At 39.1% G+C, this 20,850-nt stretch overlaps 1 protein-coding gene across 1 annotated transcript in view; it reads left to right on the top strand.

The window, feature by feature from the left end:
- The first annotated feature begins 1,264 nt into the window (after positions 1 to 1,264).
- LOC128738222 (band 3 anion transport protein) overlaps positions 1,265 to 20,850 on the top strand; it is a 167,245-nt gene continuing 147,659 nt past the window's right edge. The window contains exon 1 of the mRNA XM_053833202.1: positions 1,265 to 1,971. The gene's annotated coding sequence lies outside the window, so the exon portion shown is untranslated. The remainder of the gene's footprint in view (positions 1,972 to 20,850) is intronic.

The raw sequence follows: 20,850 nt of genomic DNA, 5'->3' as shown, positions 1-20,850 counted from the left end.
ATAATAGTCGTGTGCCGGGTGGTAATAGTTTTGTAATATCGTTGATAAATAGCGAAAACAGTAAGGGTCCCAAAATACTGCCTTGAGGAACTCCAGAATTGTTAGTAAACCAGCTAGACTAGGATAAGCCCAACTTTACAACAATTTTCCGGTTGCGTAGATATGATTCTAATTCCTAGTTTATCAAATTTAGCACAAAGTATTCCATGATCAGAAACATATAAATAGATGACCATTCAGGCAGAGAGCTCATTCTTGCCGATAATTTTGACGTTGACGGATCCAGAAGCTGAAATGCAACAGGTAATGAACAAGTTAGCCGCAGGATGGCACCAGGAGGACCAGATACAGTCAACGTTTGACGGCAGCTTATCTTCGAGCACTGTGAGTGGACAATCGGTGCCGGCGCGTACTGTGAGCGGAGAGCCGGAGCTGGTGCGGCATTCGGGTTCGGGTTCGTTGCAGTGGGAGTTTGTAGCTATTCAGCAAACGCAAATGGCACCATGCTTACTGTGCAAGCTTAATACAACTTGTAAGGATCGTACTTACTAAACTCAAAACTGTTAATTACACACCAAGTCCAAGTAATTTTAAAGTTGTAGTTTTTGTTTCCAGAAAGACTATATATCTAATTCCGATATTTTCCCGCTTGATACAACATAAAAAATACGTTCAAATGTGCTACCGCACTGTAACTGTAGCCTATAACAACAGAGACCATGTTTTTTCGTGAACACTTTTTTCCGGTCTCTGTAGTATCACGTTAGGCTGCTGATGGAATGGGAGATGATGTTGCGTCGTCTCGTCGTCGTGCAAGAAGTTCAGGCATCAGGCAGCGTGCCCCTGGCAGAAGCGAGCTACCCGCTTGCGCTATGCGATCGCGTGTCGCGTGCATATGTTTTTCGAATTTTCCCATCCTCGAAATCTGTTTTATTTTCTTTGCTTGTCTAGTGAGTTAGTTTGTCAACTTGGTTTTAGTTGGTCCGATATGTTCGCTCCTTCGTCGCGCTGGGACGTGTTGAACTTTGATGGTGTGCTTAAATTGGCTTGAATGTCACACGCAAAGGCGTTTCTTTATTTTTTTCCTTTCATGAATGCACATGTGCGTGCATCTATGCACTTTTTTAACCGGTTCTCACTTGCTTTGCTAGGTCTCTCATTTGAAGTTCATACATCGGACCAGTTAGCTCTCTCGCAAACGGCTGGCTGCTCCCGCGGCTTGTGCCATTCACACCATATTTTGTATTGTTGCTTCGGGTGATTGATGGTGAACGCACGTTTTTTAGCATTTCTCGTTTTTAGTTCTGCGCCACGCGAAGCGTGATCGGATCGGTTAGTTAAATTGACTGCGCTACTGCCGTGGTTGCTTCTGCAACTAGACCACACTTTGCAAAATTTCCCATTAGAACCGGTTACCGTTTGGAGTGGAGTAAGAACGAGTTTCTCAGATTCTTTGGCCAGGTTCGGTGGTTCGAGAAGAACGTCGTGCTGTCGTGCATGCTGGCTGGGCGTATTGCTGGATAATCGAATTTCGGCTGCGCCGATTCGCGCGAAGTGAAACATTTGCGTTCGGGAAAAGCGGTGATTAAACTGCTGAAATCTCACTTTTGAGCATAGCGAGGTTAGAGTGGGTGATTAAAAATAATCTCGTTCATCGAGAATCTTTGCCTGTCATTCGTCAACGGATCGAGAATTGCGTGCTGAGTTCGGTGAGCATCAGGAGCTGACCTTCTGCTTTTAGGCTGGGGTGGTTCCTAGAGTAATTGATTTTGCGGAAAAAATTCCGCTGCTTCTGAATGTAGTTGTGATCGTGCTGTGTAAAGAGTAACTCGGAAAAGAAAGCACGTGAAAGCATTGCAGAAGAGAGGTAAAACTTGTTATAGTGAACAAAAAAGGAATGAGGCACAAATACTTTGACTTAGCATAAGCCAACATCAATGCAAGCAGTACACAAGCAAAATGTAGCAAAAGGTAAGGCCTCAAGCGAAATCATACGTACAAAAATATGTAAACAGAGAGCATAGGTGGTAAAGAACGAGGAAAGCACGTGTGGCTGTGTGTGTATAGATTGGACTGGCCCGAACTGCTGGTCATAGTCACGTGTAGACTCGGTCATGCTTGGTAATGCCATTGATCGGCGTCTTCTGTGTCGTAGTGTTATTATGCAAAGTTTTTTTGCATGCTCTTGTTTTGTTCAACTTCTCGAACCGGCACCGGCGCGCCGAGTGTACCAACTATAGGTACCTACAGTTGCCACGCAATCGAAAAACTGATAATGCACTAGCCGGGTTTGTTTAGGACAAATGCCGGGTAAATGGCCGGTGGTGATTGTTTTTTTTTTGGTTTTGGTTCAGAAAATTTGTAGCAATTGGTGCTCGATAATGTTTGCTGAAACAAATTGTCTTTGAATACTCATAATTTTAGCGATGAAGTAGTGACGTAAATTCACAACACACTCAGATTTGGCATAATATTTACATATTGATTCGTTATTGCTAAATATATATAAAAAAAAATCTGTTTTTGTGACTTAAAATTAGCATGAGAAAGATTCTTGATTTTGTATACTTTAAACAGCTTGTGGTATCAGGATACTTTGATACAAACATAAATTTCATAGGTAATTCATGATTCATACTATCGTTTTGAACGACGGTTTATGTTAATCGACGGCCGTTCTATTAATTTGTTTTCCTTATTCTAAATAAACCAGATGATTTTCTACTAGGTATAAATTTATTTTAGATTTTCAGTCAATCAAAGGATATTGTGGATGTTTTTTATAATAAATTGGAATTTCAAGATGATACTTATTCTTTCAGGTTTTAATAATATTGAAGGTTTGTAACCTTCATTTAATACGCCCTTCGATGATGAAATCATCTTCATTTATTTGATTGTCATGAATTGTACTGTAAATGCACGTAATTCTGATAACTTAACCAAATAGCAAAGCAAAGTCCTGGTGAGGGATTCCACTAAAAGTCAAGCGAAACAAATTTAATTTGTCTTTTTCGATTTAGCTGAAACTTTGCATAGATGTTCTCTTTATGATCAAGATCAAGATGTTGTTTTGTAACATCAGTTATTTTTTTAAATTTCGCCAGCTTTCTCAAAAGGGTTTATTCAAAAATGGTACCAATGAATTGATAATTTGATATTAGAAAAACGATTTGTTTGATCGAAATAGCGTCTTCGGCAAAGTTGTCGACAAAAAAAATTACCTTCTAAAACAGCGGTTCCCAAATGGGGGTTCGCGAACCCCCAGGGGTTCGCCAAAACTTTAGTTCGCTGCAGAGTAGTATAGGGAAATTCGTCAGGGGGTACGCGAACTGAAAAAAGGTTGGGAACCGCTGTTCTAAAAGTAGGGTAATTTGGGGGAATTTGGACACCCTAAGCAAATCACCTATTATCCCAAAACTTATGCATCAAAACTCAAAAAAGTTGAATCATATACTGAGTTTTACTTGTTTTCTGTTTACCAGCGGAGTTTAACAATTGTATCTAGCTTTGTTTTGCTAAAATAGGTTAAAATCAAAATAATGATTTTTTGGTATAAAAATTTTGTTTGGGGTGATATGGACACCCATTGGGGTGAAATGGACAATGTGTAAAAAACGGTTTTTTCTAACGAAATACCACACTGAGGCTCATAGCAAATAACTTAGGAACACATATTAACTAGTAATAGTGTTTCGAGCTCAATTCTATCTATCTGAGTGGAAGAGCCAGTTCATAAGTTATACTAATATCACTTTAGTTTTTTCGCAAGTAAACAAAACCATACTTCGATGAATCTAGATCTTATTTAAAGTCTTATTCAACATTTGCCACATGCAAGTGCTCCTGCATTAGTTCCTGGTGGCTCAGAGAGGGTGGTCAAACCTAAAGCTGAAGATATAATGACAGTTCGACATATCGATTAGGATAAAATAGTTACGATAACAAAATGAATGTGACATTGCATTTTGTATAAACATGGACATTAAGGGATTAGCCCCGAGTGCCTCAAAAATCACCATTTACAATATGAATTTGAGTATGAGGGAAAATGACCAGAGAATTATTTCATTCAGTTTGTTCTCAAACACATCGAAACCCGATTATTAAAATCCCTGACTTTTGTTGCGAATGTTCCCTTTGGCGATCATACGTCATTGATTGCAAATACTCAAAATCCATTCTTGATTGTCTATAATGATCTTTTCGGTGGATTCTTGTTTTAACATCACATGCACATCTTTTTTGTACTTTTACGGTATCTAGAATTAATGAGACCGAAGAAATGGTTTAAAATCAACTGGACCATTTCACCCCAAAAAACTGTCCATTTCTCCCCACACAGCATACAACAATATGAGTTTAAAAAATTGGATTTATTTTTATACAATCTAGCTATAATTTTCTATCAAACAGTTTCTCTTATGTAACCAAACAGACCTGCACTGCACAATAACTTGAAAAGTTTGTTAAATCACTGGGAAAACCTTAAAACCGACAGCATCAAAATTACATTTGGTGTCGTTTTAGGCAGTTGTTTTGTTTACATTTACATTTGGCAACACCTGTCAAAGTTAAGCCCAATTTTTTTACGTTAATAATGGTGTAAAAAGGTAAGGAAGAAGTTGAGAATAATGTGAATGCAGAGAAACTGCTACTTTCCGAGATAAAGCACCTGTCCATTTTACCCCAGGTGTCCAAATCACCCTAAACGACCCTATATGTGCACTTTGATTTTTCTTTTAAAAAAAAGGACAATATACATAAAAAGTTAAATAGCTAAAAAAACGCAAAAAAAATCAAATTTTTTTTACAGTATATAACTTTTTTTTAAAGTTGCGCAATCATGGCAAAAGCTGGCCAAAGGTCAAAAATTCAATTTCAAGTTTTTGTTATTATTATATTTTCATCACTTTCTGGAATAGTTAGTGCGGTTAACCTGAAAACTTTAACCAAATGAGCTTTAAAATGAATTGTTGGCAGATTTGAACGTTTTGAAGACTGTTATTTTTTCTTCCATATAGAATTTATGGCAAACTCAACACCAATAGTGATCAAGAAAGTACCCAGGTAACCAATAAGCATCTCCAATGCAATTTAAATGCAAGCCGATAAGCATTTAAGAAGCCTTAAATGCTACTTAGAGGAAGAAGAGTGAAATTTTGTATAGGGTATTTTTTCATGGCAATGAACATTTTGCAGGTTATTCCGTTTGAAAATGCTGTTCAAACGGGGAATCGTATTAAATTAATTTACATTTTTACAATTAATTACATTTTTATCGTCAAATTAAAGGGTATGTTTTAGGTTTTCAATTTTATTTTTTGTTGAACCACCCTAAAACTGCTTTGTTTAGGTTTCGTATTACAAAATTGAAATTAGTGACCTATCACTAACTGAAGCTATTTTTTCGTAATAAAGTTTTTTGAGGCATGTGTACCACCCTAATGCATCATAATAAAATTTATGACGCTTTTAAGGGAAAATACAATTTTTTGCTAATATTGTGAGCTACTCTAATGAATCATTATTAGATGCATGCATGCATCCAACGATGTTTTACGTCACCTGTTTTACGCCGATGACGTCAAAATATATAAAATCATCAACAGTACTAATCAGGGCTGTACTGCACTCAGTGCACCTATTTTGCATATTATTTTGCTGTAACACCAGAGCCAATCAAAATTCGAAAATATCATGTATGGGACATTTATAGAGTTAGTTATTATCCATAAGATTGCTCCATCTTAAGTATTTACGGTGCACTCCCAGTTCACACTAAGTGGTGCGCAGAGAGCACTCTTGGTGCACCATCCACTGTGAACTGGAAGTGCGCCATGAATACTTAAGATAGAGCAATACTCAATTCAGCAATGTTATGGATAATAATGGACTCTATGAATGCCCCATATATAACATTTGCGAATTTTGCTTGATTGAGGTGTTACAATTAAATAAGTAAAATAGGTGCACTGAGTGCAGGACAGCCCCGGTACTAAGCGTTTGACTGAGCTCTACGCTCTCTAGTTTCTCCAGTGGACACATCCCGTAGAATGCGTAGTAGAGCTCTACGTAAACATTTTCTGCTACCTCTCTAGGTAAAGTAATAGAGCCGTAGAGATGCCTTACAGTGTAGACACGTGAATCTCGGATGACCTTTGTCACAATCTTGAGTTTTGCAAGTTTCTGAAGAGTTGTATTGCAGTTACGTAACTATGAAATCATGGGCAGTTTAATATACAAATTTGCAATTTTTCCTCACAGTAAAGAAGAAAACAACTCTCCCCATTGCTTAGCCAGATAAAATAAAGCGGATAGCGTTTAAATATTCGCCGTGATTGTATAACATTTCGTGAAAAACCTTACGCGTAATGTATTATTTCATGGAAAACCTTTTCGTGTAAAATACCATTTCGCAGGGGCGATCCTCTCCTTACTCGCTGTCGTTCGTTCCCAACTAAAGGAAAGTAAAAGAGGTCAGTAGACCTAGACAGAGAAGAAACCTGGAAACCTATATAGAAGTGATTCCTGCGGGGGGCTGCCCCGTAAATTTGTATTTCATTTGAATGGAATCCCACTTTCTTAACCGTTATGTGTTCGACAGGGTACCCGGGTACCTTTTCAGCTTTCAAAGTACGAAATTCTAAAGTTTTCTTTGATCAAGGATACTGAAACTCTGTGACATCTAAGAACTAGTTGAATTGCAACTTTTCATAAAATAAGTTTTCATGTAGCACTTAAGGGGGTGGAATGGGGGGGCTTCGAATTTTTTTACCCCTTAAGTGCTCGACAAGGGTACCCGGGTACCCACAAATTGAAACGCTTGTAACTTTGGCAATTTTTGACCGATTCGGACACTTTTACCACCAAAAGATTCAGGAACTTATCCACTTCCAGTGTGGTTATAACAGAGCAGGAAGTGGTTCATCTGGTTCCCGGAAATCCGGCAGTCCGAGGATGTGTTCCGGAATTAAAGCACTTTTTATATTTTTGGATGTAATTATAGTAATATGGGTGTCCAAAGTTCTTCCAATTACTCCGAAAGGTCATTATTCATTGTTTTAAGACAATACAATGATATATCCTTGGAATGGCCATTCTGCGACAAGTTCCCGTGGGACCTCCTGTGGCCATAAAACTGTTTGGTTTGCAACACTGGCAATATGGGTGTCTAAATTCATGAAATTACTCCAGAAGGTCATTTTTCATTATTTTGATTCTATCTGATGATTTTGCCACGGCATGGCCATTCCCGTGGGGCTTCACAGTTGTCCAAAACCAAAAATATGTGCGCATTAGAGTTTTGAGTGGGAAAACTTGATTTTAGGTTTATGGAACCTTTGGAAGAGTTTCTTGAAATTAAAAGTTCTATCGTATGGTGAAATTCAAATTTTGAATAATCCCCCTAAAAGTGAAATAAAAAATTTATTTTTCTGCAGTTTCAATATAACACATTGATGAGTTCTGCAAAGTTTTAGAGCATATTATTACAAGAAATTTTGCTGAAGACCGTAACCTTCTATCTCCTCAGCGAAGATAGAAAAGTCCTATTTCTTATGTGTGAATCTTCAAAATCAGTTTTTCTATTTTAACTTTTTTTGTAGTTGTTGTATGATTTTTTCATGTTACATAAAGTTGTACAAATAGTAAAAATAAACAACTTTGCCGAATCTAGTATACCTCTATCTTTGCTTGTTTAGGAACTGTAAAACTTTTGATATTTTTTTTCCGTGTTGGGTATTTTTATCACTGCGACCATTTGTTTGATCTATTGTGATATATTCCCCGTTTTATTATAGCTATGTTGTCAAGATGACGCACCACTAGCAGAAGTGATTGTCATTGTTAGTTAAGCAGTGTTACCTATTTTAATCAGTTGAAAATAAATGAGCCGAAAATGCACTTTTTTATTCATATTTTCAAAATCTTTTGATAGGATCATCTTTACAAATCACTTAACCATACATTTGATTCGCACAAACACAATTTACTGGGTTTCCGACAAGAAATTTGATGAATTAAAAATTGTTGTCCAAAAACGCGCATTTTTCAGCTGCTGAAGGCAATCGCCACCTCGCTACTAACGAATCCATCACATTTTTCAGCACTGATTACAACCACTCTAAAAGTCAAGCACTCAATTGTCACATACCATATTATTCACTCTCTTTTTTTCTATTATCTAAGGCTTTGTCTCTAGCCTTTGTCTCTAGCGGAACCTGTTCACCAGTAGCAACAGCTGCAGCAAAACTGATAAACTATCGTGTTGCCAAGACACTGTTTCGGTTCTGGAAATAAGAATTATAGGTTTGAAATTAACTGAAACCTCCAATGGTGAAAACGTGGTTCAATATTTTCAAGAGAAATGTGTGTTCATAATTAATTTTTAATAACAATCAGTGACCCGCTTAGACTGCTTAAAACCGGTTCTTTACCCTAGTTTAGTAGTTATTACCATTTGAAATCTTTCCTTCAAACGTTACACTCCTGTTTTCGTTTTTACAAAGTACTGCCCACTATAGCAAACAAATACGTAGTCCTACGTCAAAAATCAGCATTAATTCGGAAAATAATGTAAAATAAAACCGTGTTAATTCATCTTAAAAAATCCGCGTAATTCAAAAATCGTAAAAAAACATGTAAAAAGAGACTTGAGTGTACTCGTGAGGGTCCGCACTCTTACCCTGCGGGGACGCAGACGAAGAAGAGCAAAGTAAAATTTGTATTCATACATTTTAGCATGTCACTCGCAGTCACGAGTTGTTGGCTTCGTGAGTGAGCTATGCAGAAAGTCGCTATGAAGCTGTGTGTTCGCAAGAGTTTAAGCAACAGAATGTTCGCATATAGCACCAGCGGTTGTTTGTCGTACATGGGCATCAGTGGAGTAAGCGTTGGATGCTTTGGGGCAAATTCAGCCCAAAACGCTGAAAAAAGGCCATTTTTGACTCAACTATTTTTGATTGGAATTGGAAAAACTTTGAAAATAATTTGCAATGGCCTTATCTCAAAACCATCCCTTTCAATTTGCCTATTTTTTTTAAAAATAGCTTAAATTATGCCCTAAAATCTGGTGAAGAGATATCGATGGACTCTCTTTCGATTTTTTTTAAATCTGACATCTGACAAGTTTTTCAAAATTATCCAAATTCTACAGTTTTTTGTAAAACTCAAACAAATTCTACGCATCATTTTGAATAAATTATGTAATATAAACTTTTTTCTTAGGCTCAGCCGTTCTCAAGTTATTACAAAGAAATTTCTCTTCTTCGTTTTCAATGCTAAACGCTGTACCCGGATATTTTTTCAACTTAGATATAGTACAACAAAATAAACACTTGAATTAAAGTTTGTAATTTAGTCATAGAAAAAAATTGAGGTCAATCATTTTGTTCTAAATGTCCTTTTACTTCAAAAGTAAAAAAGAAAATATTCGCACAATATTGTGCCTCGCAACAATTTTACCTACCGAGTCTTACGCAAATTCATATTTTAATAATAGTTATCCTGTACTTACTAAATACATTGAAAATATGCTTGTCAAGCAAGAAGTGGTCCAGTGAGGAGGCAATAACAAAAAACTGATGGCTCCAAATTGGCAAATTGCAAACGTGTGTTGGACACGCAGAAAATGATCACGCCAATAATTTTCGCGTATTTCGAGCCTAAAAAGGTGGAATCTCCGCAATATTTTTTTCGGAATTATCCTGAATTTTTGTTTATGAAAGATGATAAGAATGTTGTCACTATAGAAATGTCAAGAAATCTGTTCTAGATACATTTTTCATATTTTCAATTCAAAACAAATTTCGTATATGTTTTTGAAAAAGTGGCTCCAAAAGCAAAGGCCTTACTCGTTAGGGCAATAAACTAAAACTTCCTGGGAAGTTTTATATTACAACCGGTTGTGGAAAGATAACAGACATTTTCAACCATATGAATCTGTCGCAATTGGTTTCAAGTTGATTTTGTCAGTTTTTTTTATGACACTTGACACCAAAAGAACATACACAACTTGTTCTTCCAAATCAACTCAAATGTGAACATTAATTGAAATAAAATTTGTGGCACTCTTACCATTAGTTTAAGAATAATTTTAATTTCTTAACCTGCAGCAGGGTCTCCTATTATCTTTCGCTCTATCAATTATGAAGTTACTGACAAATGACAAAAAGGTGGGCCAGCAACAATGACACTTTCTGTGATATGTAATGTTTGGGCATAGTGAATTGATATCATACATTTCATACTGAAATTTTTGAGTGAAGAAAATGTGATTGTTTCATAATTCTATACACGGAAAGCACTAACAGGTGGGCTATGCTGCTTCGGGAAGATAAGGTTTTGAGGTGCATGCTACGAAAAAGATACCTACTTGTGACTCATTTCATGAATCCAATTTCATTCTTAATCTTATGACATATGAAGTGCGGTTAGGCATTTAACTAAAATTTCTTGCCGGTGGCTTTCATTCGGCACCAGAACATGTCTGAAGTTTTCGGCGATTTGTACAGAACTGGCTGCAAACCAACCATACGTAATATCATGAAGGGATCATTTTTTTATCTGCAATATTAGGGTTTGTTTATAGTATTGGAGTGTTTGTTTACAGAAAAAAGTAAGCCCTAATCCCAAAGTGTGTACAATGGAATTCGCTAGAACAGCGAAAAATTAGTAGTAAGCTTTAAACATTCGAAATCCGGACAATATTTCTGCCAGGATTCATAAATATCCGGAATTTGTTCAATCTGTCAAGTTTCGTTTAGCCAAGTTAGATTAGATCCCAGTTTGACGTTTTAACTGGCTACATACACCAATCTAAATACATCTAGAGCCTACTACTAAAAACTTAAAACCGGCCTGTCATCACTGCCGAACCCTGTTTCTATTTTATGAGCCATGAATGTCGACGGCGCGATGGAATTTCCCTAAGGATTAAAAAAGCCGACACCCAAAGCGGGCACCGCAGTCATTGTGAATGAACGAAATGAGTGAAATTAATATCTGTTGTAAGCTGGGTTGCAAAAAAATATTATCTTATCAAGCATATGCAATGTTCTACATGTCGGTTCGAGCAGATATCTTGTATGGAGCCACAAAAAAAACGATCCATTTTATTTTTAGAGAATTTTCATGTGATATTATTTCTACGGAAAAATATAGGTACCATCGTGCGAGTTGCATTTCAAGCTTGGTTGAATACATATTTATTGAACGTTGCGAGGAAGTAACCGAACCGGTCCAAAGGTTGCATTCGATATCTAACCTTTTGAAATCCATTATAATTCATAATATTAAAGTGTAGTTTCAACCGGTTGGGAAAGAAAATTGAATTTAATAATAGCATTGCATCGAACGAGATAACGAAGCAAAGGAACAATTTTCTATGCATGCATACAAGCATTTTGTTGTGATAACGTTATTCTACAGGCAAAGCATGATTCAAAGCTTGAAATAAAAGTTCACGCAATGAAAAATAATGACATTTAAACTATGTGATCAATTTCTTTGGCGAATAAATTTCTTACCGATTAAATTTGTTTGTTGATCATTTTTTATTTGAATGTTTATTGATTTTTCTCTAAATTTTTTTTAAATCACGCATTTGCGTACATTAAAACGGATGTGGAGAAATTATTCTCAATTAAAAAGCTATTGCCAATGATGCGAATCACGAAGCCGCACATGTAAACATTTTTGTTGCCCAATGAATTTCGCGCTCTATTCTGCGTCAGACTGGGTCTCAATGGGCAATCATTAATTTAATATAATCATTCTAGTGTAAATGAGAGGCAGCCTGGTTTGTTGATCACACATCACAACATATGCAAAAAAGTTGGTCAAAAACGTGCCGGATTTTATTCATTGGTCAGCCGTGGTGCGCGACAGCACGTTTTCGCAGATTTTGTTGTGTTAGGAACTCAATAATCGTTTACGTTTCTGAAAATCGCGGGTTCTAAGAATTACTGCCTATCGATCCACCACTGGATGCTGCTTGGTAAAAATGGTCAAGCAAAGCACAAAACGAACGGCCGTTAGTTAATTGCTGCATCATGCAAAAAGCAAACCCTGGACCCTGGAACGTTCTCAGTTGATGTATTAAATGTTTGTGTTTTCGTGGGATTCAATCAAACAAAATTAAATGGTGGAATTATAATTGATGTAAATATTAGTAGCCGAGAAATGCTGGTTGAAAGATGCGTGCAAGAAGCTGTGGTCTTGCGATAAGGTAAATTGTGGAAACAATACCGCTTTCAATAGTGATAGGTGATGATTTTTTAACCTGAAAAGAATGTACCCTAAAAGCACCATATTCAAGAGAATGCCTAATTCTGGACAGTTTCAAATTTTCATAAATATTGACAATAGCTATTTAATCAATTTAATCACTTTAACTGATGATTTCATATTATTAAAATGATTAATGTAGCTAGAGTTTTGTCAATATTCAAGAAAAATCTGCAACTGTCCAGAATTAGGCACAGTCTTGAATATGGTGCTGGCACAACCAGCCAAAGTGAAATACCAGTGTAATGGCAGTTTGTCAGTGTTCTAAAAACTGCTATAGAGAATAATGCAAAATAGAATTATAAATGATTGTAAACATTTTGTCACTTCGCACGTGTATTGCCTCCGCGCCTACGCAGCTCTCCGCTATCCATTTGTGTTTCGCCAAAAATATTCCGCAACACCTTTCGTTCAAATACGGCAAGTGCACGTATGTCTAACGTAAGTAAAGTTACAGTCCGTAGAGAACTACCGGTCTGATTAACGTTTTGTTATCGAAGCATCTTACGAAGAGAAAAGTAGGCTCGACTTCCAGCTTGAAAGCATTGTCGAATCTCCTTACTCGTATTATTTTCGGCGGTGGCCAGAGATTCCAAATATACGAACTCATTAACCACTTCCAGTTTATCACCGACAATAGTCACTGCCCGTGGAAGGCGAACGTTGTTTTTTCTGTAGCCTCTACTATAGATTTGGTTTTCGATGCATTGATTAATTACCTAATCCTTCTTCTTCTTCTTGTTCTTCTTCTTCTTCTTGTTCTTCTTCTTCTTCTTCTTCTTCTTGTTCTTCTTCTTCTTCTTGTTCTTCTTCTTCTTCTTCTTCTTCTTCTTCTTCAGCAGCATAGAGCCGGGGGGCTCGTGCTGTTTCAAGCACTCGTCTTGGGCCTCTTGTCACTAATTTCCTAGTCGTCTCAAAAGTCGCAAATCGCTTTCGACCTGGTCGAGCCATCGAGCCCCTCTGTTTCTGGTGCCGGTTGGGTTGTTGAAGACGACTATTTTCGTCGCACTGTCGGCCGGCATCCTTACGACGTGTCCCGCCCACCGTCCGGCTAGATGTACGATGGGAGTCTCCCCAAGCAGTGCCTGTAGCTCGTGATTCATACGCCTCCGCCACTCTCCGCTTTCAGTTTGTACTCCGCCAAATATCGTCCGTAGCACTTTCCGCTCGAACACGGCAAGCGCGCATATGTCCTCCGTGAGCAGCGTCACGGCTTCAAGTCCATAAAGAACTACCGGTCTAATAAGGGTTTTGTATATTGTTAGCTTCGTGCGACAGCATATGCTTCTTGATCGTAGCGTTTTACGAAAGGCAAAGTAGGCCCGATTTCCCGCTTGGATGCGCCGCTGGATCTCGTTACTGGTGTTGTTGTCCGCGGTCATCAGCGATCCCAAATATACGAACTCTTCTACCACTTCTAGTTCGTCGCCGTCAGCCGTTACCCTCCGTGAGAGATGCGCGTTTGTTTCCTTTGAGCCTCTTCCTTTTATGTATTTGGTCTTCGACGCATTTACTTTTAGCCCAATTCTCCTAGACTCCGTTTTTAGTCTGGCGTAGATTGCCTCCGCCATCGCAAAGTTCCTGGCTATAATAACGAAGTCATGTGCAAAGCCTAGAAGTTGGCTACCCTTGGTATAAATCGTGCCTCTCGTTTCGATGCCCGCTCGCCGGATCACCCCCTCAAGAGCGATGTTGAGCAGCATGCTGGATAGACCGTCACCTTGTCTCAACCATCGCCGCGTCTCGAAGGGACTCGAGAGTGTCCCAGAGATGCGTACCAAACACATCACTCGATCCAATATAGCTCTGATCAGTCGCGTCAGTTCGTCTGGAGAACCGTGTTCGTGCATTATCTGCCATAGCTTGTCTCAATCAACTGTATTGTATGCTGCTTTGAAATCAACAGAGATGCGATGCGTGGGCACGTTGTACTCCCGACATTTCTGCAAGATCTGTCGGATAGTAAAAATTTGGTCCGTAGTTGCGCGAGCCCCCATGAAACCCGCCTGATAATTCCCTACGAAACCTTGTGCTATCGGTGACAACCGGCATAACAGGATCTGGGAGAGTACCTTGTAGGCGGCGTTTACCAGCGTAATACCACGATAGTTGCAGCAGTCTAGCCGATCACCCTTTTTGTAGATGGGACAAACCACTCCTTCCATCCATTCCACCGGTAGCTTTTCTTCCTCCCAAATCCTCGAAATAACCCAGTGTAGAGCCTTTGCTAGCGTTTTTCGGCCATGTTTATAAAGCTTTGTAGGTAGGTGGTCCTTCCCAGCGGCTTTATTGGTCTTCAGCAGCCCGATTTCTCGTTTGACTTCTTGGAGATTAGGTGCTAGGACATTACTATCTTCCATGGGCGCTCCTAGGTTAATTTCAGTTCCGCCTCCTTCTGCGTCTTCGCCATTGAGGTGTTCATCGAAGAACTGCTTCCGTCTGTCGACCACCTTGCGCTTGTTTGTGATTAGGTTCCCTCCCTCGTCCTTACACATGTCAGGTTTCGATGTGTAGCCCTTCCGAGTTTGGTTCCACTTCTTATAAAACTTGCGCGTGTCATTAGCTCGGAATAGTTATTCTAATTCGTCACGATCGCTGTCCTCCTTTTGACGCTTTTTCTTCGTCAAGATCGTGGTCAACTGGTTCCTAGCTCGACGGTATTAGGCCAGTTACATTCTAGTGGCAATACTTAGAAAATTTTTCCAAGCGGTTTTTTCCCCTCCACCGCTTGTTGGCATTCCCCATCAAACCAATCATCTTGTGTACCCCGAGGCTCAATACTTGGTGTCGCGGTAGCGACCTCTCCGATGGCCGAGCGTATTCTGCCCCAACCGTCTTCGAGGTTTGAAGCACCTAACTCCTCGGAAGAAGGCAGTGCCTCATTCAGTATTCGCGCGTAGTTCTCGGCAGCTTGCGGGACATATAGTTGCCTGAAGTTCAGCCGAGGATGGCGGCTTTGACGTGTCGGGTATGCGGTGGACAGCTTGGAGCGCACAAGTACTGCTACTAGGTAATGGTCAGAATCAATATCCGCACCCCGTCGGGAGCGTACGTTCGTGATGTTAGAGAAAAACCGACCCTCTATGAGAACGAGGTCAATTTGGTTCATTGTACGTTGGTTAGGTGATCTCCAGATGGCTTTGTGGATATCCTTGTGCGGGAAAAAGGTGGTTCGGATGACCAGGCCTCGGGAAACTGCGAAGTTTATACATCGCTGGCCGTTATCGTTCGTGTCGGTGTGCAGGCTATGGGTTCCTGCCAACGGTCTATACATTTCTTCCCTACCGACCTGGGCGTTCATATCCCCGATGACGATCTCGATGTTCCGTGGCGAGTAGCTGTCGTACGTTGCCTCCAGCCTAGCGTAGAACGCTTCTTTCTCATCGGCGGGTCTACCTTCTTGCGGGCAGTGCACATTAATGATGCTATAATTGAAGAAACGGCCCTTTATCCTCAATACACACATTCTCTCGTTGATCGCCTTCCAATCTATCACGCGATCCTGCATTCCGCCCAGCACTAAAAAGCCCGTTCCCAGTTCGTTGGTAATGCCACCGCTTTGGTAAAACTGGGCCTTTCCGCCACGGATCTTCCATACCTTTGCGACAGATTTCCTGCTGAGCTACGATGCCGAGTGTGCGGGGTTCAAGCTGTTCAATTAGCACCCGCTCGCAACCTGCAAAATTTAGCGACCTGCAGTTCCAAGTACCGAGTCTCCATTCGTCGTTCTTGTTCCGTCGCCTAGGTCGTTGTCGAATATTCCGCTACGAATTTGCTTGAATTTTGTAAGTTTTTTTTAATTTAGGTGTGTAGCTGTACTGGGGAAACACTACCGAGTCTCGCGATGGGGCTACCATCTTATAGTGCCGAGACTCACTATACCTCCTTCCCGGATAGTATACGACCTTAGTTTCTACCTGGGTTGGTTACCTGATCTCCGCTAAGGTTGCTCGTATTCCGCCTGGTACCACGAGGAGGTCGGGATCGGAGTTGCTGGATAAGAGGCTAACGACCACTATGGGGTCTATATTCCGTATTATCCAGTCATTTACCAGGCCTTACACCTTCCTGCCTTTGCGATATCTCCTGGCAGTGTCACGATTCCGAATTTCCGGGGTTCTAACTAATCGTACAGCATCCTGTCGCCACCCAAAAAAATCAATAATCAGCAGCTTCAGGTGCCACGCTTCTATTCCAGGTCCTTACTGCGTCGCCTTTGTCCATGCCGTATATCCTGTCCTGAGTCGAATTTTCTTGCTTTTGCGTAGTAGAAAGATTTAGGTAGATTGCCCGAGTCTCGTAATAGGGCTGCCATTACGGATTAAACTCTACGTGAGTCGCTCCTAACCTGAAGTACATCCGCGCACTTGGTTGAGGAATCGTCAAAACATCTAGAACCACCCATGGGAATGACAACAGACGCTCCAGATTGACAAGACTATTCCTCGTTGCTCACTCAACGTTCGTATCAGGGCCGGCTGGTACCATGAGAAGGTTGGGATAGGAGTTGCTGAATAAGTGGTTAAGAGCCACTATGGGGTCCGTGTAACGCATTAACCAGCCGTTCACCACTTTACTTGTTTTAAGTACAGCACCTCTTATATTTACAACCAATTTAACCCGTTACTACATTACAAAAAAATCAATTTATAAGTTGAGCCAAACTTACCGGAGAATTGTGGACTAATTTGGAAGAAACGAATAATAAATTACTCGCCCAGTTAGCTTTGAGGTACGATGCTGGTCTAACAAACCAGTCATCGTATGTTCGAATCTTGGCTGGGCGGTGCTTCTAGAGTCAGTAAGATCGATCGGCTATCACCAATTGCGAACAGATTTGTGGGAACTTATCCAGCCGGTTTCGTCGAAGGTCGGTTTACAACGGATAAAACATTGACACTGCGGTCCTCCAAAAGGGCCGTGAATGCAGAGCTCCCACGCATAATTTGTTCGCTGACTTCAAAGCTGCATGTGATACCATCGACCGGAAAGAACTATTGAAAATCATGGAAGAGAACAGCTTCCCCAGGAAGCTCATCGAAATTATTCAATTTACGATGGATGGTACACGGTGTTGTGTTCGTATTTCAGGTGGAATGTCAAGTTCATTCGAATCACACAGAGGGCTTCGTCAAGGTCTCTCATACGTGCTGTTCAACATAGCGCTACAAGGTGTTATGAAACGAGCGGATCAACAAATCTAGTTAATTTGTCTGCTTTGCCGATGAAATGGACATTGTCAGCAGAACATCTGTGGTGGTGGTTAGATAGTACACTATATTAAAGCGCGAAGCAGAAAGATTGGGTTAAAGGTAAATACGTCTAAAATATAAAGTATTTGTGCTAACAAAACCGAGGCCGACCGACGCCGCTTGGGCAGTAGTATAATGATCAACGGGGAGTTTGAGGTAGGTGATGAATTTGTCTACCTTGGCTCATTGGTAACGGCGGACAATGATATCAGCCGTGAGATTAGAATGTGTATTATTAGCGGAAGTCGTGCATACTATGAGCTTCACAAGCAATTACGGTCGAGCAGACTAAGCCGCCGACACAGTGCATCCTGTACAAGATGATTATTAGACCGGTTCCCAGCAAACCAGATATCGTATATTCATGTCGAGATTTAATCTTATATAAATGGATATCACATCGGATTCGTATAAATGTACACATGTTGTAAGCACATTGTGTAAATTTCATCGTATGTAATGCACACGATGATTGATATACGAATTAATAGTAAAAATCGTAAATAGGTCGAAAGATAATCGGGTTATGCTTAGCGAATATCGCATATGACGATTTCTTAGATTTAGTTACCAACAATGGCTATCATGAAGTGTAATCGTATTTAATTACAGTTTTCATCGAATTATGTTTTGCAAAATGTCTTATATGACATCGTTTTAGATTTATATACAAGCAGTGATAATCATGAGATTCTAGGTGCATTAAAATATGATTTGCATCAAAATACGTTTGTTGTTATTTCTTTACAACAAAAACAACAAAATAGAGAGATTTCAAGGATACGTTCTTAATGCAGATTCGTCAACCAAAAAAAAATTAACGGTTTCTTCGCTTTTATTTTAAATTTTAATATCTATTTATTTCTTTTGTTAAAATTGAACTTATTTTTATTGTGGCGGAATATTCAAAAAACTATTATCTGGTTTGAAAAACTTTTACAATTACATTTTTAACTATTTTAAAATGTTAATAATTCAAATAAGCCCGCCTAAATATTAAGCAGCAAGCATATAATGATTAAGTCATACTGACAAGACAATAAAAGATCTTTTTGAAAAAGCACTCTTTGAAGAGTTTGATTGTTTTTTGGCGTATTAAAACCACGTAACGTAACGTTTTAAGAATTAAAAATGTTAAAAATAGAAACTCATATTTTTTTAGATATTTCTCTGATAGGTAAGTGAACGAACGGAAATCTTAAAATTGACTAAGGAGAGTATTTCTCAGAATTGGACAAGACTAGATTATAATCCATTCCGCTAATCTAAATGCCTTAATATCAGTGAATCTTATGGCTTTTCAGAAGAAATGCAAATGTTAAGTGGAATTGGAAAAAGACATTCAGCATTAAACTGGTACAGTAAAAAAAAAATTTGATGCTTATTGTTGTAAGCAATTTTGAGCTGTCCTATAGCATCTAAATGTTCAGCATTCTATTTTAAATAACTTTTAATTTCTTTTTAAGAGCTTCTGAAATAACAGACATTTTTGTACTTGAGCTTTAATAATATTATCTCCATGTAATCAAATATGAATACGCATATAACGTATTCCAATGTATATTTAGAACAATCTGTACCATGGAATGCTAACAAAGGTATTGCATATCATTCCATGAAGTCAGCATTATGATTAAAATTAACGATCAAATGCAAACTTATTTACGACACTGTAATTCAGTCACAATTGACACAAACTCGTATGTCGGATGAGAATAAATCAAATCCATACTTACATGTTCAATGCATCAGATAAGATCTCATTGCTTACATGTACGATGACTTCGGTTTAAGATGTGCAAAAATATCATTGAGGTACTGATGTACCAGTAGCCTAAAGGTAATGAACAAATACTGCGGTATAGGTGGTTCTTGGTTCTAAACCAGGTGAGTACAGCTTTGTTTTAAATGATATAGACAAAAAAAGTTAAATATTGTGACAGGTCGATAATATCTGGAAGCTTATGAAAAAAAGCTTTCAGCAAAGCTTTTACTTTTTTGTCTCAACTTTCAGGGCGAATATTTAGCTATAAATAGCCTGCTCTGTATGCAATTTTTGACACTTGCCATTTACCACATGGGGAAAGGCGAAGGGTAGAGTAGAAATATTATCGACACTGTGTCGAAATGCAATCCAGAACAATCGGCTCAGTCGTATAAACTGTTTTGTTTTGTCGGCATTTCAATTATTCTGAAGAACTAAATCATGTATATCGCCTCCACTTTTGCATGTATATGCCGTTTCTGCGCATGATATATGATTTGATAGATCTTATATACTGACGTTTATCTCATTTAGAATTAAGTTATACAGATCAAAATGTTTGCTGGGTTGTTCTCTACGGCTATGAAACAAGGACAAAGCTTGACTGCTCGAGGAGGCCCTGCAAGTGTTCCGAGTTTTCGACAAACGAGTGCTTAGAACGATCTTCAGCGGCATACAGGAAAACGAAGGATGGAGGAACATGATGAACTATAAACTCGCATAGCTCTATGGCGAATACAGTATCCAAAAGGTGGCTAAAGCTAGACGGATACGTTGGGCATGGCATGTTGCAAGAATGCCGGTCAACTACCCTGCAAATATGGTGTTTGCCTATAATCCGGTTGATGGTTAGACCAGATGAGCGAGGAACTGGAGAGCGGTAGCTCACAACTGAGTTCATTGGAGAAATCTTGGTCAACAGGCTTCGTCTTACGACGGCAACCCACTTAGAAAAGAAAAGATCGTTGGGCAAGCCTTGTAACTGTTCTGTACTCTAATAACCGGCCGCGAGTTCTGTCGATAATATATAATTACTTCCGAATGAAATCCGTGACCTAAAAACATATTTGACGAAAAATATGATTGTTGAAGATTATTAGTAGTCTTGATTTGAAGCAGTTTTCTTATGTGATTTTTTAAAGTCATCCATGTTGCAAGTCAAAGTAATAATGATTGGTTCCATTTTCTGTGGCTTCGATGAAGATGAAGTGCACATTTAACTTTTTTCGAAAGAACAGTGCATTAAATCTAGGCTTTATTGAACACAAAACATGTTTACGATAACTATCTTCTTTTTCTATTTATATAAGAGGCTAATGTCTGTACCGAAAACCAGGTCTCTGACAGGACGTCATAAGAGGCTTATCGATAACCAAAAACAGGTCCCTGACAGGACGCCACGCTTTCGTAGCAAGGGGTTGTATTCTCAGTCACCTCACTGGTCGACTGCTGGACTGCTCGATTGCTCAACTGGTTGACTAGACTGCTCGACTGGACTGGTCGATTGGACTGCTCGATTTGATTGGTCGACTGAACTGTTCGATT

This window comes from Sabethes cyaneus, chromosome 2 (assembly GCF_943734655.1).
Source record: "Sabethes cyaneus chromosome 2, idSabCyanKW18_F2, whole genome shotgun sequence".
In the NCBI taxonomy this organism is placed as follows: domain Eukaryota; kingdom Metazoa; phylum Arthropoda; class Insecta; order Diptera; family Culicidae; genus Sabethes; species Sabethes cyaneus.
The sequence above is the reverse complement of the archived record's forward strand: the minus strand, read 5'-3'. Positions and strand labels throughout refer to the sequence as shown.